The sequence below is a fragment of the Anolis carolinensis genome, chromosome 3, assembly GCF_035594765.1.
Source record: "Anolis carolinensis isolate JA03-04 chromosome 3, rAnoCar3.1.pri, whole genome shotgun sequence".
NCBI lineage: Eukaryota > Metazoa > Chordata > Lepidosauria > Squamata > Dactyloidae > Anolis > Anolis carolinensis.
The window spans coordinates 179822691-179847296 of record NC_085843.1 but is presented as its reverse complement, the minus strand read 5'-3'; the positions used below and the strand labels follow the sequence as shown (position 1 = coordinate 179847296).

At 38.7% G+C, this 24606-nt stretch overlaps 1 protein-coding gene across 8 annotated transcripts in view; it reads left to right on the top strand.

The window, feature by feature from the left end:
- zmiz1 (zinc finger MIZ-type containing 1) overlaps positions 1–24606 on the top strand; it is a 490223-nt gene that overhangs the window by 126725 nt on the left and 338892 nt on the right. For all 8 annotated transcript variants that reach the window (XM_062977416.1, XM_062977414.1, XM_062977415.1 and 5 more), the window contains exon 3: positions 13113–13240. The gene's annotated coding sequence lies outside the window, so the exon portion shown is untranslated. The remainder of the gene's footprint in view (positions 1–13112; positions 13241–24606) is intronic.

Genomic DNA, 24606 nt, shown 5'->3' with positions numbered 1-24606 from the left:
GAGATTTAAACTTAAATGAAATTTAAGTGTGGTTGGTGTATAGTATACAAGATATAAGGCAACACTACCAACTTGTCATTGGTATCAGTGTTTGGAAGGTTTGGCAAAAGAGGTAGCTTTTCGGAAAAGGATTAAATATCAGAGGTGGAAAACTTGTTGCCATCACCCTTAGCCAATGTAGCTGATGGTAAGGAATACGGGGGACTGCCATATAACCTGTGAGCCATAATTTCACATATCATATAATTCGTCAACATATATTGTGCAGGCAAAAAGCCCAGTAGCCAGGGTTGTAGCACTGAAGTCTACAGGAACCAAGAAACAAAATGCATGGAAAATGATGTTTAGATATCACCTAGCTCAATTGGTGCTCTCATTGAGGCCCATTTTGCAAGGTTATAGTTGAGAGGGATTACAATTGAGAGAGCTTTTATAACTAACCAGTGGATAGGCAAAGATGTCGTAGAATACATCCCTTTAGTATTAGCTGTGCTGGCCATGATTGAAGAGAATTGCAGCCCAATATATTTGGAGAGCTACAATTACTAACCCTTATAGTGAGACCATAAGGGTGATGTCAGTGAACCCTATCATTTGGGGGAAAGAGTGAAGATAATTAATCAGGATGAGTCAAGGCCATTTGTTTGTGAGGGGAATTTTATTGTTAGATAATGGATGCTGTAGATGTTCTAAAGTAAAGAAAGTCCAGTGTTTAGTCTACATTGGAGGGCATCAATCAATATAAAATGTTCTCTTTGGAAGTTATTCCACCATGTGCATGTGTCTTGGGGAGATGCCAAAGGAATGGCTGTGAAGTCTTATATAGATTGCCCAAATAGCAAGGTAACAGCAATGCCTTCTTCCATAAACAAAAGCAGCTACAGCAGAGGAAATAGGGTAAAGTTCACTAGTTTCCCATTACAACCATGGAATATCAGGTAGTTGTCTTCTAGAATGCTTTAGATGTTAGGCTAAAATTTCATTGCTGCTTCTCTGTCTGAAATTCATAACTGCACAACCATATAACCTGTGGATACCTATGACAGGCTCTTCAATTAAATGTGCTAGTATTCATTATTTTTTCCTTGATGACAAATGTTCACATCCTCTCCACCTGCTTGGCCTTAGTAGTGGCTGATGGACTGGCAATCAGAATCTTTGAGGGCTAAGTCCGAGTCCTGGTCCCAAAACTTCCAGAGCTTTAAAGGTTAATATCAGTACTTTACACTGATCTTCACTCTAAAAAGTTATGGGCAATCACTCAAAAACATGTTGCTCACCAAAGAGAACTCCATGTTCACATGGCATAGGGATTCTTCATGCATTGCATATGTATAGGAAGGCAGGGCATATGTATAAACAGTATGCATCCAGTGATTTTTGAAATCTATATGTGAGTGAGAAGATCTTCCTTTCTAATTTACCCACTGAATATGATAGTGGCCACCTTGTTATTTCTAGGTAAGAAATACCAAGATAAGGAGAGAAACACTGTGAAGGCAACCATTAAAAACGCAGGTGATATAGCATATGCTTTCTCTTACCTATGATTGATACCTATCCCTAAAACATGACATTTAGCAGCCATATCGGTGTTCAAGTTGCATCCCCCGCCCCTAGAAAGTATAATGCTGGCAAAGCATGCATGATGGAGGATTATTGGTCATGCACAAAAACCCTCAGTCATTAGTCTTGTAAAGAGGCAGAGAACTGCTCCTTGCTGAGGCTAGTGGGCAGAATAAAAGGCAGCCTCACATGGTGGCCCTTTCTCTCCATCTGCTCCGTATCGTGCTCCATACAAATTAGATTTGGCAATGAACCCAGCTATCAATGGGAGCGTTAGATACCAAATCTGTGATTAAGCTTCCCAGGTCTGCCCTGGTGTATAAGAGTGATACCCGCAACCAAGCAATGAACAGTTGAAGGCACTCGGTGGGTGGAAGGCAGGGAGAGAGAGGGGCAATTGTTTCTGCAGTTCTTTAAAGGGAATTCTGAATGTAAAAACAATTGATCTGTAGATGGCAATTAGAAAAGCATTATGATCGTACATGGCTTTGGTGCATTGACTCCAAACAAACCATGCCAGGATGTTTGACTGGTTTTCAGTCTTATTTAGTACTGAGGGAAAGGGGTAGGGGAGAGAGAAGAGAGAACAAATCTGTTATTTTCAAGACTGTGGCAAACGATTTGAGCAGGAGGTAATATATACTTAGAAACTGCAACTGAATTGATGGAGAATTTCTCTGTTTTATTTGTAAATCAAATATCAGACTAATTTCAAGTGGTGACAAATCCTAAAATTAGATGTGTATAAACTGCCTTGCTCTCTGTAACATCCTACCAGGTTAGCCAATTGCATCAAATGAGAAGTTTCTATAGAAATGTTGCAGGTGGAGGAGGTAACTGTAAACCTGCAGAAGTCATAAAAATGTAGAGAAACTCAGAATAATATACATTCACGCCTGCACTCCAATAGGCTCTTTACCAGTTTTAGCGAAATATACAATTACTGTATATGCCTAATCTGTACTTGACTTAATATACAATAATTTGTTTAAGTGAAATGAATTTAATTGTTTCCTTTGCTATAGATAGGAAACCATTCGAAATGGCAGCATTTCGACATACTCTTTTATAAAGTTCTTTTAGATAAACATAGTTATTATTTGCTTTCCTACTTGTAGAGTCCTTTGTATTCAATGGTAAGCAGGCCTTCCTGGCTTTTATTCTCACCCTTCTTGTTACCCAGGAGGAATGAAAATATAATACTATTCTCCTTTTTAATTTTCCTCACTCAACTCATTAAAATCTGTGATCTAAATTGCTTCATTCATGGCATTAAATTAAAAAAAATTAAACATACATAATATGTAATGTATTCTGCACTGAGGACCGGATCAAAAATGTATACTGAGCTGGAAGGCTGCATCTAATTTCCATATTCTAGTTACCATTTTAATTTGGGTAATTATTGTTTTGTTCTGTCTGGGAGTGCTGCATTTGTCGTATCAGTTCTAAATATGATGTCCAAAAACAGGTGGAAAAGATGTCCAGGGTATGCCCTTGGAAAAAAAAAAGATCTTCATAGAAGAGGTCAAAGACCATGAGAATTTTGAAAAGACATCCTGATATCCATTGGACCGATACCCACAGTTTCATTTATCAGCATCCAACAAAATACATCCTCTCTAAGCATTGCCTAGGTCTTCTAGCACATATCTATGGTGTTCTTGAGGCAGAATTCTTGCATTTCAATAGGGTAAGCTATGATCTGCAGTTTTGTGTAGCCTTATGAAGTCCACAAAAGTATGTCTCACATATACAGGCATCGTTCTGAACATTACTATTGTTTGTCTCTCTTCTCTTCCCACTCCATTTGCAAAATATCTAAGTTTATCTCTTCAAGATACACATCAAACCCCACAATTTTTTGTTTTCTATGTTCCATAGATAAAAATGTGCAGCTGCTTGAGCATCTGGAAAAAACAATGAAGCACTGCTAGCACCATGCTGACATTATACTCCGCCAACATTATATTGGTCTTAGAAAAATAGTTACAGTTGTTTAAAATATATATTTTATTTCCTGTTTCTCAAAAGTAACTAAAATTGTTATTTCTAATTGCTTATAAAGCCCTTCATTTCTACCAGTCATTGCTTTCTGGTATAAAGTATACCTAAGTGGACTAAGATCATTTTGACACATATACACACAACTGAATTTTTAAAATAACAGTAAGAGTATGCCCAGACCTTTCTTCTCAAATGAAAAGTCCCAAGCGTAACTACAAAAAAACCTTGGAAGAATTGTAGTTAAAATACTGCTTAAAAAATAGAGCCCTGTCCTGCCCCATCCGAAGCTTTTGCTCAAAGACCCCATTACTAAGTAAAATGCAAATGATCGTAAAATTTCAAAGACATTTTACTCAAAAGTCTTTGCTCAGAGAAGACATGTCAACATTTTTTTTCAAAACAACCACTTTTGCACATCTATGCTACTCACAAAAAACAATGGAGTGGCAGAGTTTAAAAATCCAGTTTAGGCACAGCTAGGCATACAAAAAAATTGGATTACTTACTTAAATGTAAAAGTTCTATTTTACTATGAAATAGGCCTCGGTGGCAAATTCTGAGGACTCCCTAAATCCACCTCTTTGCATTTGATAGTGATGAGGAGAGAAAGCCATGCAAATATTAGCCACCTTGAAGGCAGGACAACAACAACAACAACAATAATAGCAGCTCATTACAGCTCCATAATCACAGGAGGAAAATCCAACAAGTGGTTGGGTTCTTGGTGATACAAATCATAGAGTCATAGAGTTGGAAGAGACCTCATGGGCCACCCAGCCTCTGTTTAAAAGCCTCCAAAGAAGGAGCCTCCACCACATTCTGGGGCAGAGAGTTCCACTCCTGAACAGCTCTCATGGTTAGGGAGTTCTTCCTAATGTTCAGGTGGAATCTCCTCTCCTGAAGTTTGAAGCCATTGTTTCCTGTCCTGGTCTCCAGGGCAGCAGAAAACAAGCTTGCTCCCTCCTCCCTATGACTTCCCTTCACATATTTATACATAGCCCTCATCATGTCTCCTCTCAGCCTTCTCTTCTGCAGGCTAAACATGCCCAGTTCTTTAAGTCGCTCCTCATAGGGCTTGTTCTCCCGACCCTTGATCATTTTAGTCGCCCTCCTCTGGACACATTCCTGTTTGTCAACATCTCCCTTAAATTGTGGTGCCCAGAATTGGACACAGTATTCCAGGTGTAGTCTGACCAAGGCAGAATAGAGTGGTAGCATGACTTCCCTGGATCTAGACACTAGACTTCTATTTAAGTAGGCCAAAATCCCATTGGGGTTTTTAGCTGCCGCATCACATTGTTGGCTCATGTTTAACTTGTCATCCACAAGGACTCCAAGGTCTTTTTCACATGTACTTCTGTCGAGCCAGGTGTCCCCCCATTCTGTATCTCTTGGTAGAGGGTTTTGGAAAGTGGGACATTAAGACAAATCAACTTTCTCCAACTTCAGTGATGTTTTGCACTGTAACTGATAACACCACTGTTACAATTTTATGGGCATTTTCCTATCCAGCTCTAAATTAATAGCAAATGAGTGGAGATGTATTAATGGTAACACATGAAGACAAGATACACATGAGCAGCTCATGAACAGCCTGGATTGCATGAAGTTCCCTATCACATTTTCCATGTGAAAAACGGGATGAATTTGAACAGTGGGAGAAGTGGCTATAAGATCTGGTTCAGTCACAACAAACCTTTTCCCTGCAAAATATGTTTCACAGATTGGGATCATGTCTGTCAATCTCTCCCCATGACATCTCTAGAGTATTTTCCTCATTAATTCTCTTAGTTAATCATGCGGTTTGTGTTGTGTGTGGCTATTTTTCCTCAAAACTGGTTTGCAAGCATATTTCAAGCCATAGTTTTATTTCCCGGTTTTACAGGAAACCCATATTTTGTATCAACCAGGATTCTGTGTTTTTGTACGTGTAATGTGAAATTGTAGTGGACACCCAGCAGGAAGGTTGCTCCATTGAGGAGATTCGAATTGCATCAGGTCTGAGAGAGATAAACACAGGAACTGGGGGGATCTTATGGAGGAAAGAAAATTTACGGGGTCTTTTTTGTTATTTTGTAAGTGGTATCTCACAGAGTGACAGCTATAAAATTAGATAATCGGTTAATCGCTGGCAAATTAGCCTCATGTCTTTTGCAAAGAACAAATACGGTATTTATGTAAAAGTTGTTAATAGTTTCTTCCTTTTTTAATTGGCAGAAATAAATGCAAAATGCATGATAATTAGGCAGCTGATGAATTCAGTTGTACAATTATGCCTAAAGCTATGCCCCAGCACTTAATGCTGGATGCTCGGAGCAATCAAAGGAAGCCTATTTATATGCTTTATTTATAAAACAAAGTTACAGATGAAGTAACAGTGGGAGAAAGTCTTCAAGCTGAACAGCTCAAGTCAACCTTCTAAATATTAATATTATATGTGGAGGATGCATACAGCAATTTGACTTTCATTCCTCCTCTTCCAGAAAACATAGATTTAGGACAGAAGCACTATCCTAATTCACATTGATATGTAATGGCATTGGAGGAATTCTGAGAGTGCAATTTACAGAAAAAGTTTCTGGCTCTGAGGTTGCAATCCTGAATTTGAGGGAATGAAGTGGAGAAGTAACCTGGGAACTAGAGCAGCAAAGTTTTGGTTTTGATTAGAAACCTTCTTTCAGTATAAGGATGCATTTTAATACAACATGTCTAACTACAGTAGTTTAGCATCTGATTTATATGTAGTAATAGTAGGCCTAGCATGGTTCTATGTCACCCCAACAGTGTGTAAGTGTGGCCTCTTCCTATTTCAGAATAGGGGAGAAACTATGTATGGAAGCCCCAGTAGCCTCCATTGATTGGAGTTGCTTTACTCCACTTTCATTGGAGAAGGAATTGAATTTTCAAGTAGTTTGAGATTTACAAAATGTTCAGTTTTGTTTTTTATTTATTTTGACCATCAGTTTTGGAAAGACAAAAAAAGCGCAGGAGACTGTGATGTGTTTGAAGTCAGAATTGACACTTCTAATGCTTTCAGGAATTGAAATAATAATTTTTACTTAATTGTTCCCAGGGGAGTCTAGGACAGGTTGTATTTATGCACAGTGGCCCCAGGAGTTGCAGAGTTCCCATGCCCTACTATCGTCCTACTGGAAAATGTGATGCCTGCCTCAGTTAGATAATACAAAGTGACCTTACAATCTCTGTGAGCATGTATGGCTTTCTTTCCATGGCTTCTCTGTCTTCCTTATATTGCAAATAAAAATTCAGCTGCAGGACTAAGAGGATATGAATATGGAAGCAGCAGTGGGATTGCTGAAATACCAAGTTTATTCCATTTGACGATGTGATCTCAGCACCATATTCCTCGTTGATTGTACTTGTGACATAAGCTGGGCAGTTTTTCTGTGGGATGCTGTGTAGTATACAAGAACGAAGAAGAAACAGAATCAAAACCTGGTCCTTTTGCGAAATTAATTCTGAGTTGTGAAAAATAATTTCCAGGAGATCCCTGCATGAACTCAGGTCTCCTGCGATCACTCTTTAGTACCCCACCTTAAAACCTAAATTGAAGGAGAAACTCATGTAGAGTGGGGAGACAACTGTCAGAAAAGAGCTAAGATTCCCATTTAAGTGGACATGAGGTAGAGGAAGAAACAAACTCAGGTACGTCATTTGTTGTACTATGGAGTGAGTGAATGGTCATGTGGATATATGTGTGTTAAAAATATTTTCAGATAACTTAGAATCACTTGAGAAAAGAAGTTTTTTCCTCCATTGCTAATATGTATGCTCCTTTTTAGCAATTTCCAGAGCTGAAAGTGTTGCTCTAATTGTTTGGAATTTTTGGCTGGGTAGAGGGAATGCCACTCATGTTTGCCCGCCTGGACATTTATAACTTGCAGCTGTGCCCTCCAGGTTTAATCACACTGTGGTAAACCAATCTAGTCCTGTAGAAGCATAGTCCCATTTGACAGTTCTCCTTTTCCTACTTTTCAAATAAGACAAAGAAGAAGAGAAAAATAGGAGAGGATTGGTTTTAGGAAGGCAGGCAGTCTTTACTGAGATAAAAAATGAGGGGAAAAGGAAGAAGGAGGAAAAAAAAAAGGAATCTCGCAGCTTTATTGAGTTTTTTCTCGACCAGAACCAACACTTTTTAAATTCAAGCTTTGGAATCATATAATAGACAAATGCTTTCTCTGTCTATCCACCTTCCATACATACTCATTTATAAGCGATCTCATGTACAAGTTGAGGGCAGGTTTGGGGCCAAAATTATGGATTTTGATATAGGTTGTGGGTCATTCCATGAAGAGGAGAAAGCACCAATAGCAAATCAGCACACCAGCCACCCCTGGCTGTCACCACTGCCATTTACTTGCCCAAACATTCAAAAAGGACACCATGGCAGATAGATAGCTTGCAAGGCCATTAATGCTAATCAAGGTGATTGATTACTAGAGATGGGCTTTCAGGACTTACCTTGTTCTGTTTCATGTCCCGACTTTCGTTGAGGCCCTGATCTGTTTTCATCCAACCTACAGCTGATCGATTCAAAAGGCAGGCTTGGAGCCGATGTTTGTCCTGCCTGCCTTTCGTTTCGAGGCAGTTTTTGTTTCATTGGGGGTCTTTCTGTTTTGTGCCATCCGAATGGACAATACAAAACAAGCACGAATGAAAGATATGAGACAAATTTCGTGCACACCTCTATCAATTACAGCATTCACACTGGCCTCCAATAGACACAAGAGTCCTTTCTCCCACCCAGGTCCTTCCACAAATAGTTTTCCAATATATCTAACAACCTCTGAGGATGCCGCCATAGATGTGGGCGAAACATCAGGAGAGAATGCTTTTGGAACATGGCCACAGAGCCCGGAAAATGCACAACAAACTAGATCTCTCTCACTTCCTGTTGTCTCAGTCCTGTTCTTAACTATGAGTCATGTTTAATTTGGATAAATCAAAATGGTCAGTAAGTAAATATATGATGGAACAAATGGAATTTGAAATTATAAATGTGAAACTAAATGTTGTAAAAACTAATGAAAATAGAACAAGAGAAATGGAAGAAAGATAGACAAAGGTAAAGAACTATATCATGAATCAATCTGGAGATCAAGCCATAAGAAATAAGATACAAATGTTATATAGTATATAGGATGAAAATGGATAAAGATAAAGATATAAATATTGTCATACAAAGAAATGAATATGTAAAAAGAAAACAATCCTTGTGTTGGTGGTGGGAATTGTAAATGTTTTGTATGTCTATGGTGTGTGTTTTTGGTGTTTTAAAAATAAAAATTTGTATATATATAAAAATGGGAAAAAATGTTTAATTTGGATGTTTATAACTTGGAGACTGCCTGTATATAGAAGCATTTATAGAAATGTGACAACAGTTCAAAACAATTGACATTTACTCAGAGTGCTCATTGGCTCAGTCTGGGGCCAGCTAGGATCTGCGCACTGGTTCACTGAAATGCCCTATCCATTACTCTAGCTACTTGTGTCCCCCACTCTGGTTGGAATTTTAATAAACTGTTATTCCTCAATGTGAAACTTTGTGACTGTTTCTTGGTCTGCCCCAGTTGGTACGTGGGGAAAAGGAATAGGGATAGGGGCCAACTTGATGGCTGCTAATTACTGTATTCCTGCCAGCCTAGAGTAGGACAATGGGTCTGGCTGGCTAGAAAGTGGATGGCTGATGAGTGTTGGCATGCTTTCCTGGGTTCCCAGGAAATCGCAAGGCAGGGTGTTGGGCAACTTCCACTACCTCTAGGTCTAAATTCATTGTTAGGTGTGTGGAGATATTGTTAGGGAATTATGCCTGTTGTGTGAAAGGATGATGGGATTTGTCTTGGTGTATGTATCTGTGCTTGTGCAACTATAGATTCAGGCTGAAGGTTGTATGCTGTGGTTAACTGAACTGGGTTTCTGGGTGGGGGAACTCATCCATCAACTCTGTGACTGGGACCCTTCTTAGCAGTCCTCAGGTCGTTGGTATTGTTGTCCATTTGGGGTCCTGGGATTTCAATAACAAGTATAAGAATCAAACATATGTTTTCATATGTTTGATTCTGCTATGATTTGCTATATTAAACACTTTCAGAATACAGATTTGCCCCAGTTCTTCAGCAGTAGCACATACCTTATCCAGATAAGCATCACAATACAGATGTATAGAGTCATTACAAGCACTGTATTTTGGTTGGTTTAGCATGAGCTTTTTTAAAACTTACACCTTCAGAAGGAAAGACTAGTTAGTATTTTTTCATTTCATATTACAGAAATATTTCAGTAGCAAAATAGTATTGGAAGTAAATAACTGCATATTTAATTCTTAGCCACACATATCTAGATCCTGCCACACGTATTTAGATTCTGTCTTCTAGATAGAATATTTATCTGCAGGTTAAATTTGCTCAAGTTGGTAGCATTCAGAGTTGATTTCCTTCATGCTCTAACTAACTGATATTATCAACTAGATTTTCCAGGTCTGTTTCCTACAGGATGTGGTCCTGTTTTAATAAATGCAAATATAGCCAATATGCCTATAGATGAGAAATTCCATTTATGTGTTGCTACATTGATTTAGGCTTTCTTTTCATATGTGGAAGCTTCTTACTTAAACCAAATGAAAGGTAAGTTAAATAATATAGTTTGGTATGTTCTGAGTAGTGGTGAGCTACTTAGCTACTGTGATGCTTAGCAACCAGTAGATGACCATCTGCTGTCTCAGAATTGCTAATGGAGGTGAAAGGCCCTCGATTTGTATGCATCCTGTTGTTGGTTAACTGGGGGAAGGAGGAAATATTCCATAACAATGTTCTTTCTAGAAAGGCTTATGGTGGTTCCTATGCATCTTGTGCTTCTAATACTTGCTTTACTGAGCACCTCACTCTCTCCCTAACCTTGTTTGACTTTGTTTCACTTAGTGTCAGGCCAAATACTGTGGCCTGACTGCTAGAGTAGGTTTTGTGGGGGGAAATCAGAGACCTGGTGCCTGTCAACTCAAAAAGAAGAAACTATAAAGCAATATTGGGAAAGAAAGCCAAGATGTGAATGCCAATTTGCAGTGATGCACTGTGCAGGCATTAGAAGCAGTGGTGAAATTGAATGAGACTGATTGAGCACACAGTGTGGAGTGGCACTGAGAGATTTCACAACATGGCCAGAATTTAGTGCATTTATAGTTTGAAGAAAAAAGATTTTTTCCAATCCAAGGACCCTGACAAAATGTGCGTATTTAGCTAATACTGTATAGAAGAGGGGAGGTGATCTCTAGTCATATGTGGTGCAAACTATCACCATTTACTTATATGAGGGGGCACTAAGTACTAGTAGTCAGTGGAGTAACTAGAGCCAAAGTGTCTCATAGTAAAGAATAGGTGCTCTCTCTTCACCCCCCAACCTTTGACCTGACTGGTCAAGACTGATCTCTTGTTAGTTGAGGAAATGTTTCTCAATCGTATGAGTGAAGGGAATTCATGTTTTAATTTAATTGCATGGCTTTATTATTTTCTATCATTCAAACTAGTTTGAATGTTTATGAGTTTTTCACATTAAGATATAAAGTCTCTCATTTATATGATTTCATTTTGGACCACAACCCACCTCCTTCCAGTGGTTCCATCTTTCATTTCTCTAAAAATAAGGTGAAAATATCATCTTCTGATGATATCATCTCTGACCCTACTATTGGTCTCCAGCACTAACCTTCTCCCCCTCACCTTAGGTTCTGCTTTGCAAGGGCAATTGAGAGACATTGTACTCTAATAGTGTGTGAATAGATTATTCATCTACTTGCAACTACTTTAAATATCAAGATTCACATGCATGGGGCATGTGTTTTTCTGCAGGCATCCAAGTTAAGTAACATACTCATCACCAAACTGTCCTGCTGGCAGATAGGACATGTGAGATTCACAGGGGGTAGGTTACAAACAGTGAACATTTGAACAACTACGGTAAATAAAATTAGTACAGTTTGTTGTATCTTAAGTATTTGGAAAGCTTTACATTATTGTAAGACACACAGGAAAAGTGTACGTAGACACGAAAAGGTATTTGTCAACATGAGTATCATACAAGTGTACTTGTTCAAGTCCTATTATTGGTAGCAGCTTCTTGCTGAGCATATGAAAAACCTAAGCCTGTTGCTTTGGAATATGTGTGCAAATGGCCTTAAGAGAGCTCAGATTTAATATATGTTGGAAACGTATTTAATTTTAGCAATACACTGGTGACCAGCTTTAATTGCAACAAAATACTCAGGCAAATTGTTTACTTTTGTGAGCTGTGTAGTCTTGGGACTCCGAACCCATGTGAGAAAGCAGCTCAACATCTGTGAAAAGAAAAACTGCAAGTTACATTTCCTCTTAATGGAAGAGGAATAGCAGACTTGTGAGACAATTAGAGGACATGTCCAAAAATGGAATTAAATGACAGTATGAGAACTTATAATATATATAGCAATTAAGTACAGTAGAGCTTATCCAACTATCCAAGTACAGCTTATCCAACTAAACGGGCCGGCAGAATGTTGGATAACCGAATATGTTGGACAATAAGGAGAGATTAAAGAAAAGCCTATTAAACATTAAATTAAGTTATGATTTTACAAATTAAGCACCAAAACATCATGTTATACAACAAATTTGACAGAAAAAGTAGTTCAATACACAATAATGCTATGTAGTAATTACTGTATTTATGAATTTAGCACCAGATATCATGATGCATTGAAAACATTGACTACAAAAATGCGTTGGATAATCCAGAACGTTGGATAAGCGAGTGTTGGATAAGTGAGATTCTACTGTACATTCTATTGTCAAATGAATTGCTGACTTCTAAGAAGCATTCCATATCTTGCTAAAAGAGGAATATTTTAGCTAGGGTGCTGGAATGGTAGCTAGAAAACTGGGTTTTTATATCTAAAAGTGCATTTCAGGTCCCTGCCTTGCTCTAAAATGGGGGTCAGGTTGAATCCAGAGTTCTGTGCCATTCATCCTGGCTCAGATAGATGTGCTCTGCTTCCCCATTTGATAGTGTCCAAGTTTGTGTATGATTTCCCTTAAAGTTCTAAATGATCGCAATGCCTCTCTTTGGGTGTAGCAATGGAACTTTCAGCTAAAATACGTTGTTACTTTTGCTCCTGCCCTTTTATCTTTGACCACATCTACCACTTGGGTGTTGTTCCCCAATAACATTTCAGAGATTGAATTTGGCCTCTGAGCTGAAAGAGTTTACCCACCCGAGCGGTAAAATTTATTGACTGGTCTTGGGTAAACCATGGCCTCTGCCTAACCCAGTAGTTCTCAACCTGTGGGTCCCTAGGTGTTTTGACCTACAACTCCCAGAAATCCCAGCCAGTTTACCAGTTGTTAGGATTTCTGGAAGTTGAAGGCCAAAACATCTGGTGCATAGGTTGAGAACCTCTGGCCTAACCTATCTTACTCTGAGCTCCTTATAACTAGGACATGGTAAACACAGGGGGAATAATACTCTTTTCTTTTTCTCTTTCCTTGCAGAAAAACTCTGAGGAATTAACTGTGTGAGATAACCTTCACTGTCAAGTTGTGCATCTTATCGGTAGCATCAAGAGTGAGACTCAATTCAGACCCGCAGCCTTTATTCCTAAATGCTGACTCAGCTAAAGGTAAAGGTAATATGTTCACTATGTGCTGTGGGGAATAAAGATTCAGAATTTAGTATCACCCAGTTGCATGTGTGAAATTGCAAGAAAGGATTATGACTGTTATTTAAATATATTATAATTGAGAATCATGGTCTGACCCTCTTTTTTGGTAATCAATCCCTTTTTGTGAAGAGTGAAACAAAAACAGTTATTTACTTTTGACTCTCTAGAGAAATAATATAGAATACTTGGAATTATTTGGAAGTAAATAAATAAAGAATGGCTTTAACACTACTATGTGATCTACAAGCTCTCTTTCAAACATATAGCAAAATTTGTTTTTGTTTGTGAGATTAATGTTAGTCTGAAGTAAATGGTTAGCTTTTGTGGATAAATAAACTGTGTTGGAATTGGTCCCATTTGTGGATACCTTCAGCTTTTAGGAGATTTTCAGGTCTTAGAATAAGGTCCTCTTATTGTGTTCCTTCACTTTGGCTCCTTTGAGTTTTCATATAAGGTGAGAACAGTGTTCTCAAAGCATTAGCAACTTTTAATCACTACAGTTGTGAAAGAAATATCTGTAGGTTTTGTGCTTTTTCACTTTCCCCATTTTCTTGCTCAGTCACTGTTCCAAGGGAAGGATTTGCAAACATTCACTTTGTCTTCAAGACATTTTATTTATTTGATATATATCTTAGTCCCCCCACCCCGCAGCCAGATCTGAGATTCAAGGTGACTCACAACAGGTTTAAAACACTTACTGATAAGAACAAGTATAGAGGAAAACACCAGAAAATTAAAATGTTTTGTTAAAAATACTATTGAATTTACAAAATCAATTAAAATACAACATGAATTTGTTGAAATCCTTTAAAATCAGCAATTAGTAAGTTATAAAGTATTATTTGCCTGCCAGTGAAAAGACAACAGCGATGGGACTATCTTAGCCTCCTTTGAAAGTGTTTTTCACATTCTGGGAACAGTTACAAAGAAACCCATTTTGATCACCCTTTGTGGTCTGTTGAAAACCATTTGTCGTGTTCAGACAAAATAGCAAACAGTAGTTTGTAGCATTCTAGAATAGAATATTCTTGTTTCCACACAGTGCACAAGAAAAATAGGAATAGGGTTTTTGTAATTTCAAACTAGCAAACTGTGCTTTCCCAATATCTCTGAACTGATCCCATGAAAATCTATGAATACTACCAATAATGCCTAATTTTGTTATGTCCTTTGTGATATCTTTATCAATGTATCGAGTTATTAGTTTTAACATTGATCTCTAAACAGACTGGAGTTAGTTCATCATGTTTAAAGTTAGGATGATGATGTGTATGTGCAACATGGTCATTACTCTCATGCTTTAACCTATGAACACCTAGAGCAGAGCTTTCCAAACTTTAGTCCCTAGGTGTGTCATGTAAAAAAGACTCCCCCACCCCACAAACAAAGACTTGTGTTGTTCAGTCATAGATACCGTTATATATTTTTTCAAATTTGCACAATTTGTTGATCAAGCTGCAGTAAATGCCACTAAATTTTCCAAATTCAGAAATGAAAATCTGTTAACAATGATGTTTGTGATCAACCACATGGAGTGGCCATAGAAGAAACTACACACGAATCAACTGTAGTACATAAGAAATGTAAAGGGGAAAAACACCAAACCTTGTTTATACAGTAAAGATTATATGAAAAACATACACACACACACACACACACACACACACACATATACACTGGTGTTGGCGCAGTGTGTTAAAGCGCTGAGCTGCTGAACTTGCAGACCAAAAGGTCCCAGGTTCAAATCCCAGGAGTGGAATGAGCGCCCACTGTTAGCCCCAACTCCTGCCAACCTAGCAGTTCGAAAACATGCAAATGTGAGTAGATAAATAGGTACCGCTCCGGCAGGAAGGTAACAGCACTCCATGCAGTCATGTTGGCCACATGACCTTGGAGGTGTCTACAGACAACGCCGGCTCTTCTGCTTAGAAATGGAGATGAGCACCAACCCCCAGAGTCGGTCACGACTGGACTTAACGTCAGGGGAAAACCTTTACCTTTTACCTATAGATAGATAGCGTATGAAACTCTTATAAGGGGTTGGTTTGACCTCTGGATTGCTAGTAAAACTGAATTACCACGTCACGAAAAGATGCCTGTCTAAAAAGCGTGTTTGGAAAGCTCTGATCTAGAGTCATGTGAATGGACTGTGGCCAGAATACTGGATTAGATGAATCTTGAGTTTAATTCAAGAAAAGCATGCTGACTCTTCTCTGGCGATGGCTGATGACAAGTCCGTGGCTGAACCTCAGTCCATTTCCTGATGAAGAAACATGAATAGATTTTTAATACTCCTTTGAAAAAGAGGGCTGAAAAAGCAGCTAGTAGAAAAGACAACTCATTGACTAAGATCCTTAAGGACCAAATGCTGCTATGAGCTGAATGCTCCTTTCAAGATCACCTTCTATGGAAGCTGAGTTGTATATGCATTTGGTCATTCTTTTATTTGGAGCTGTGTGATATCTTACAGCAATGAGCCACAGAAGGGTAAGCAGGTGCTGTCTCCTGTGGTTTAATATTAAGTCATCTTCATGCTTGGATGGAGAAGACTGGATAGAAGCCCACAGATGGTTTTAAGGCGACCCATCTATTTATCTCCCTACTGCCTCTTAAGTTACCTTGAAGCCAAAGAGGATGGTTGCTAGGCAACTACCCACATGCTTTCTCTAGCTTCTAGGATAATCATTAGACCAGCTGTCTGTAAGGGTGAAGGTCTACAGAAGATGGAGATGAGTGTTGGCATAGCCTGCTGCCTTTCCCCCCCAGTATAAGGGCTTGGTGGTTAGCTGGCATGGGAACTCTTGGGCTTGGGCCACAGGAAACTGGTGTATTAATATCTCTATGACCTTTCATCAAATTATTTCACTTATGAGGAACTCATTTCCCCCTTCTCCCTTTCTCCTACCCCAACATTGAAATTACAGTAGTTGCATGAAGCAACGACGCTCCATGTAGTCATGCTGGCCACAAGACCTTGAAAGTGTTTATGGACAACGCCGGCTTTTCGGCTTAGAAATGGAGATGAGCACCAACACCCAGAGTCGGACACAACTAGACTTAATGTTAGGGAAAACCTTTACCTTTACCTTATGAAGCCTTTATCAATGTTTTGCACAGATAGTCATTCAGATTCCCAAGAGTGTTCACCTGATGCTTGCCTGGTGACAGTGAGGATTTGTCCTTGTAATTACCCATTAGTAGCATGACAAGTGATGAACTGGTGGTTTAATATAATCTTCAATATTCCAGCAAAGCCTGATGCAAACACTAACCCCAAGATCAACTTGTACAGCACATTTAGTGTATTTTTTATTAATTATGATGATAGATGTCCTTAAAGCACCTATCAATGGGTTTAAAACATGGATCCATAGGAATTAAGAATCAACTGATGTGACAGGTCCCCATCTGTTGCAACAGGAGCTTTGCACCACCACCCTCAGCCTTATTTCAAACTCAAAGAAAAGAAGAACTGTTTAATTTTTAAGATTAAAAGCAGTTATGCTGCCACATAGCATGGTTTATGTAAAATAAGTGTTTGGGGCTTAAAGGATTGATCCGCCTTTTAATAACCCTGTCATGGCCCCCCTGTGTAGTTATTAGGGCAGTCAACCAATTTAACCATTGTTGAGCAATCACCTCTTTTTAAAAGCAAATTAATAGATACATTTATTGATTTAAAATGTAAAGACAGCAGTGAATCCCTTTATGAGTTGCTAATGAAAATGTTGATTTCTAGTTGAGCCAAAAAAAGTAGCCACCCACTGGTAAATGGAAGTGTCAGAAAATAGCTAGGAAGTGTCAGAAAATAGCTTCAAAATATAGCAGAAGATGAGTTCTGTCTCTCAGTTCCAAGCTGTCCTCAGTAATTGACCAATCAAAGCTTCAGTTGATTGATCTACCAGCTAAAGCTTGTTTATAAGGAGCCCCCAGTAGTGCAATGGGTTAAACCCCATGTGTCGGCAGGACTGCTGACTTGAAGGTTGGGTTGCTGACCTGAAGGTTTGAATCCAACCCGAGGAGAGTGCGGATGAACTTCGTCTGTCAGCTCCAGCTCCTCATGCTGGGATATGAGAGAAGCCTCCTTCAAGGATGGTAAAACATCAAACATCCAGGTGTCCTCTGGACAACATCTTTGCAGATGGCCAATTTTCTCACACCAGAAGTGACTTGCAGTTTCTCAAGTCTATAAACAAGTTTTTTTCGTGTCAGGAACGACTTGCAGTTTCTCAAGTCATTCCTGACACACAAAAAAACCTTGTTTATAGATTCAAGGTGCAGTATTTTACTTCCTTTACCTAGGAATAGAGCCCATTGAACTCAATGAACTTTACTTCTAAGTAGACATGTGTAGGTTTTCACTGGAATGAGAGGCAAGATGTGCAATTTCGTCAAGGAAGAGTAGTGAACACATGTATGCCATCCTTCCACTTTTTCTGTACTTCATCTTTAGTTAATGTTGTTTCAAGCTGTAGTATATTACACTAGACATGCAGAAACATGTATTTTGTGGCTTGAAAGTAGGATGAGGATGAATATGCATGATTTAAAAATGTTGGGATTTCTTATGATAAAGGAGGATTAACATAATTGTCACCTCATATGATCTAAGTGAAACTACAATGAATGCCAAACATTTTCTGCAGTTTGGTCATTTAAGTCTGGGTATATGCTCTGTGCAGTAATTTTTTTTACTGTTATGTTTAAATTTACTGTTTTTGATAATTTGGAATTTTTACTATAATAAATATGTTATTATTTTATACTTTTTGATATTAAGTGATGTAGTTCTGGCATTGAATGTTTGCGGTTTTATATGTATGTTAACTGCCCTGAATCCTTCTGAGGAGAGAGGGCGTTCTAAAAATAAAGTTTGTTTATTTATTATTTATTTATAAGTGTCAAAAGAGGTTTTTAGAAATGGGGGATAAATCCATCAAACAAGATTTTGTCTGCATGTGTGTAGAGCTCACTTTCAACCGTTTCTGAACTGTTCAAATATGTGATGGCTTTAGGACTATAACTACCATTATTCATGTGTTGTTATTCATTAGAAGTGATCATCCCCTGTTTGCAGAAGATTATGCAGTATCACAACATCAGCATCTCAACAAAAAGTCATTTAGAAATTAAAAGATAGAATCACAGCCAATAGTAAAAAATCAGGCGAATGATGAAATAATTTTGCGGCTCAAAATACCAAAAAAAATTGCTAAGGAGAAACCATTAGCAAAACTGTGGCTAATGATATACTCATTTCTTGACAACTTTCCTTTTTGTTCATGCTGCCCTTCCTTTTTCTTGCAGACATCTTTTGTACAAGGGCAGCGTACAAATACCGATGTGAGGCTTCCTTTTAGCTATGAAAGTCTAAACATGTTCCTTTCTCCTAGATAAGAGTTTTCTGCACCAAGCTATGCAGGATAGTTTGTCTTATTTCCTCTGCAAAAGAGGAGAAACTCATCAAAGGTCATAGCAGATCGCCTGCCAGTTTATTGATATGTTGATACTTAGAAAAGCAAATATTTCATGCTATTTGTTTAGGTTGTCCAGATTTTTGGTTGTTCATTTCTCCTAAGCAATTAAATTCAGGACTCTCAAACTCATATAACTTGTTGTGTAAAATCTATGTTTCACGAAATGCAAGAATGTCATTCTTGGAGAAGAATAGCAAAATACAATCATTCGTCTATATATACTGGGATTAAGAGTGCAGAACTCCCACAGAAGAACTGTAAATTAGAAGACACTGGCTTTTTAAAAAAAACTGAGAGACCATCTCTCTATGAATCTCTAGGTCTCTAAGCAATACTCTGCGGTCAGCTTTTGGCAGAAGTTAAGTACAGATTTGGACAGCATGGCCAAGAGATTCCTAAAGAGAACTTTTTAATCAAATCTGCCAACCATCAAGTTCACAAACTTGCAAATATGGTGTGCTGACTGTGCATCCAGGCATTTGGAAGCATTTTGTGTAAATTTGTTTATTTTATCATAGAGCAAAGTTTGTATGCTATTCTCCTCCAAGAATGTCATTCTTGCATTTTGTGAAGCATAGATTTTACATGACAAGTTATATGAGCTTGAGAGTCCTGAACTTAATTTTTAGTAAACTTGCACATTATAGAACCCCTCCTTCCAATATTTCCTATATTTCTCTCTATATTAACAAGTATATATAATCTTGAGAGGATTCAGGTTAGTTCTTGAAGGAACATATTCAAAATATTGAGCCACACTGAGTGTGCTTCCAGACAAGGCTTATATCTGCTCCGAAGCAGGCTAAAGAATCCTTCTCGGAAGCAAATTTAAGTCTCCATGTCCTGCCCAAAACAACCAGGCTTTCCCAGTTGGTGTCCCCATGCCAGTGTGATAACTTCGGTGTTGGTATGGGGCCACCAATCCCTCTCCCAAGCCTTAAAAAAAACTTACCGAGTCACCATGGCACGGCTCCGGCAGCCCTCCTGGCATGGGGGCCAAAATGCCCCCCCCCCCCCGGCTGCCTCCTGGCATGTAATTTTTACATGCCAGAGGAATGCCGGAGTAGCACCATGATGACCCTGTAATATTTTTTTAAATTTTAAGGCTTTGGATATGTTAGAAAGGGGATGGGTACCATCTTGCTCCAGGGGGTCGGTGCCACCTTTGGGCTCCAGGAGTGCAAAAGGTGCAAGATAGGTGTGGGGACTAATTCTTGGATAGTCGTGAGACTACCCGTGGGTCAGTTCCCACAGGACCCATACCCCTTTAGACCCAGGCCTTTCAGGAGATATTTAGTTAATTTGGGATAAAGCAGGGTTTTCCTACTTTGTCCCAAATGAATCCTCTTTTACTTGAAGCATCATTTGGAAGAGAAACAAGTTGGAAGAACAAGATCAGTAACACAGTGTCATGGCAAAGCAGGCAGGGAATGCTTTGTGTCTTTTAAAATCGATTGAAGAATGGTACAGGAGGATTGTGTTTGTCTCACTGGAGCCTTTTAAAGAAAGGATTAGATGAACACTTGTCCAACACAGGGCTCTCGTCAGTTATTAATCTCACTGGGCAGACACTTTTAGACGTAAGGAAAGGGTGGGCAAATGCAAATCTTCCATCCCACTTTCTGAAGTGGGTTTTACAGCAAGTTCTATGGTCATAATTGTAGTAATAGGACAAGTATTTGAAATTATCAAGAAATTGTTGAAAAAATGTTTCTTGACTACCATGAAACTAATGAGGCAATCCTGGAATGGCAAGACCAAACCTTTACAATTTGGAACATATTTTGTGCAAAATTTGCGCATTGCTTTTTGGACACAGAAACATGTTTTTGCCCCATAATGGTATTTTCTATGCAGAAAATATTGTTTTTTGAACAAAAAGTGCAATTTTTCTGCATGGGTTAGGTGCATTTTCTGCACACAGAGTATTTCTTTGCAAAAAAATACTATTTGTGGATTTTTCACAGAATAAATCTTGGACTACAAACTGTCATTGAGAACTGTGCAGTTATTAAAAACTTTTTTTGCAACAGGAAGAATTTCCCCCAAAAATGGCTTGTTGCTTTGAGAATGAAATAGCCAAGATTTACATCTTTACATAACAGTAATGCCTCCATATCTGCATTTCATCCTTTGATTGGCAAAAGATTATCTATGTGGCTTCTGTAAGGGAGTCAGACATGGCTCAGAGGTTGCTAGTCCTTGACCCTTTAATGTTCTCAGTCCAGCAGCTCCCTGGGTTGCTATTTGAGGGGTGAGGGATGGATTGAGCAGCTACTTGTGTGACTTTGCTGCTGTCTTGTTGATAGCACTGTTCTGTCAAGAGACCAGCATTTTGGCAAATGGGCAAATAAATGTGTTAGCCAAGACCTGAGCAATAATTTTGGAAGAAAGTATTCTGTCCCCTTTGTTTTAGGCAATCCTCAGGCCATTCTGTGGTCTTGCATGACCTTTCTGCTTACGAAAGAGAGCTGCTGTATGTGGATGGATCTTGGCTTTGCATAGTCTCTCTGTGCTTTAGCATTTAAACTGTTCTGAGACGGAGGTTGCTGCCTGACCCAGAGAGCTGCTGCACGTGAGCAGAGCTCCCTTGGGTATAAATACATCATGTTATAAAAGGAAAATGACTGAGAGCAGCAGGCTCTCTGGTGTGTTGATCTTCTTCCTGGAACTGCTAGCGATGATTCCCTTCTCTTGAGATCATCTCTCCGGAGTGATTCTAAGGACAACATCAGTTCCCAGCCAGTTGTGGAAAACCACACTAGAGGAGGTGCAAACGAACCCTGTGGGATTCCCTGTTTTCGGGTGGGGCACGGGAGAGCTTGTTCTTGTTGATTGTACTTTTCCTCCTTATATCTGTTTTCCTTGCTTTATAGCTCTGCTTAATCATTCCCCCAAAGACATTTTGCTTTGGTTTTTTTGTGAGATCTATGCATCTAAACAGGGAATAGAGACAACCTCGACTTTTCACATAATATAGGAATACATATGACAGGTATACACATGACAGGGTTTTAAATAACTGGTGTTTCTGGAATTTTAAAGTATATGTTGAATACTATTAGATTTATAATACAGGCAATCTCCAATACTATTAGATTTATAATACAGGCAATCTCCAAGTTACAAACGAGACAGGTTCTGTGGGTTTGTTCTTAAGTTGAATTCGTTCGTAAGTCGGAACAGGCACATTTTGAGTGTAACTTCAGTCATACATACATACATACATACATACATATTGATACATACATGGTATTGATTGTGAGCTTTATCAAGTATAACCTGTTTAAAAGCATAGCGTGGATGTGCCCAAAGTATTTCTCCATACAGACCTGCACTTTGTGTTCTGTACCATCCCCACATTAGAGGTGCATCCTTCCTTCTCTTCTGTCACAACTCTACAAGTAATCTGAGAGCAGTCAAAGAGTATTCACTACATACTTCACACTGACAATGAAGTTCCTGATTCCCTGGAAACATCAAGGCCTTCCTCTCTTCTCTCCTTCCTTGAATAAGTTAAAGTGGCAATAGGGAGTTCTTTTCCATTGCAGCTGCAACAAAAGAATAGGTCTGTCAAAAAGGAGTCCCAAAGGAAGTTGTGTGTACAGTTCCATTAAAATCATCTTCCCATTTTTTCATACCATCTGGGTACTACAGTTGGCCCTCTGGTAGGAAGCACATGGGCTAGTGTCCTGCTAGTGCCTTAAACAGACATAAGTGCCAGTTGCCCATTTTAGGATAGTGTGTAGAGAGCTATTGGCTTTTCTCTTTCATCCAGAAACTACTTAATAGTTTTAAAGACATGGGAAGGACTCCTGTGTTTTTTATTGATGACTAGAGAAGATAGGGAGATCACGGGGACCCAGATGTTCTGAGGTCCCAGCAAAATAAAAATATGGGTGTTCTCCATTTGAGAGGACACCCATGTTTCCTCACAACTATGGTGAGACCAGCTGTTTCCATGGCCTGAGTCTCTTTCCCCCTTTCCCCCCTCATCACTGGTAAGTAACAGAAGCAGGGACCTCTTCCAGACCTTGATATTTTCCAGGCAGTGGGATGACACAGAGCTACACATGCAGAGCTACACACAGATTAGGACTGCAGCCCTTAAATGTAAATGTGAGTGATATGCAAATGAGCAAATGCTCTTGGATATTTAGCAGTGCTTCTCCCTTCACTATTCACTTGATAATTACTGTGATTAACTTTGTTAATCCTAACAGTTTTCCAATGCTGTAAAAAAAGAGGTGGGCATTCCCCCTTTACGCTGTCCTGCTCAGTGGGTCCTTCACGCATAACTAAACTCTCATTGGGTGCGTTTAATGCACGCAGATACACAAACAAATACAATATGTGCATTTCCAACCATTTTCAAACACTGTGTTTGTGGTTTGATTTTATTTTGTTTTATAATATATTGAATCTGATCAAATTTTGACATTTATAGTTTTTTAAAAGTTCCACAGCAAGTGCTGCTCTGAATTTATAGTCTATTAGGGATAGGGTGGTACAGAAGAAATATTGTTTTAGGATTTGCTCCTGGCATCTCTAGTTTCAGGAACTTGGATGGCAAGGATGGATAAAACTTCAGCCTGAAATGCAGAGGGCCACAGTCTGTGAAATGATCGATATTGGGGATGGTTTTTATAACAGCTTAATATATAAACTTTCAGAACACATCCAGTGTTAATACCTGCGTATTGGTACTTTTAGCAGTGATAGCAATGATGTGTTGATGATTTGTCAAAAGAAGACACTAACTTTTTCTATTTAATCAGTTATCTAGCTAGAAATTTCCAATGATATCACCTAGTTGCTGTTTCTTTCCCTCATAGTCAGGTACCTTAATGTTAATATTAACTTCTGATATCTGCCATGGCCATTAAAAGCCCCATGTAGCCCCATGTAGCACATTAAACCAATGCTGTTGTTTAAATATAGATTATTAATGAATCTATATTTCTTTCTCAGTGAATACTTTTTGTACTAAGTTAATTTTCACAGTTACGTCAATTCCATTTAAATTCAATCATTTTTTTTTTTAAAAAATACATGTTTTCTACTCATTAATTCCCATTTGATTTGTCATCTCCCGTTAGGTATTTAAGGCTTTGCTGGGTGATTTTACTCTCCCCATCTGACTGGCTTCACCTGAAATTGGAAGCCCTTCTATTATGATGAATTAATTTGGTTTTCATTCAAGCAAGCGTTGCTTTAATAATGATGAATTGCATAAAATGTAGTTTGGAGCCACTTAATTTATATAATAACTAGCTGTGCCCGGCCACGCGTTGCTGTGGCTTAGTCTGGTGGTGTTGGTCAGTCTACATTAGGTTGTATTTATGCTGTGACCTCCACCCTTCTTTATACTCACATTAGTAGTAGTATTTGAAGTCTGTTACCTTCTTCAATTTTTGTGTTGATTGATAATTGCTTGAGATCCCTGTTGTCTTTGGTTTGTTGTTAATCGTGATGTCTGATTCTGCTGAGTGCGGTTTATATCTTATTGTGGTACAATAGTCTTTTTTTTTTGCCTGTGTAGGTGTTTATTATTGTTGTTGTTGTAGTGGTCATGAAGGCTGGATAAGTTAGATGCTACTGTATTGTTTTTTGAAGGCCCAGTGTAGCACTGACTGGCCTCTCAGCCTCAGTGCCTGGCTGCTTCTTGCCTGTGATGGTGTTGATTCTTATTGTTATTATTGTCATTGTTATTATTGTAATTTTTTTTTGGAGGCCAAGTGTGAATGTAGGGATTGGGGAGGTGAATGAGCACTGAATGGCCTTGTAGACTCAGTGCATGGCTGATTCTTGCCTGTGTAGGTGTTTATTATTAGTGGGTGAGTGGAT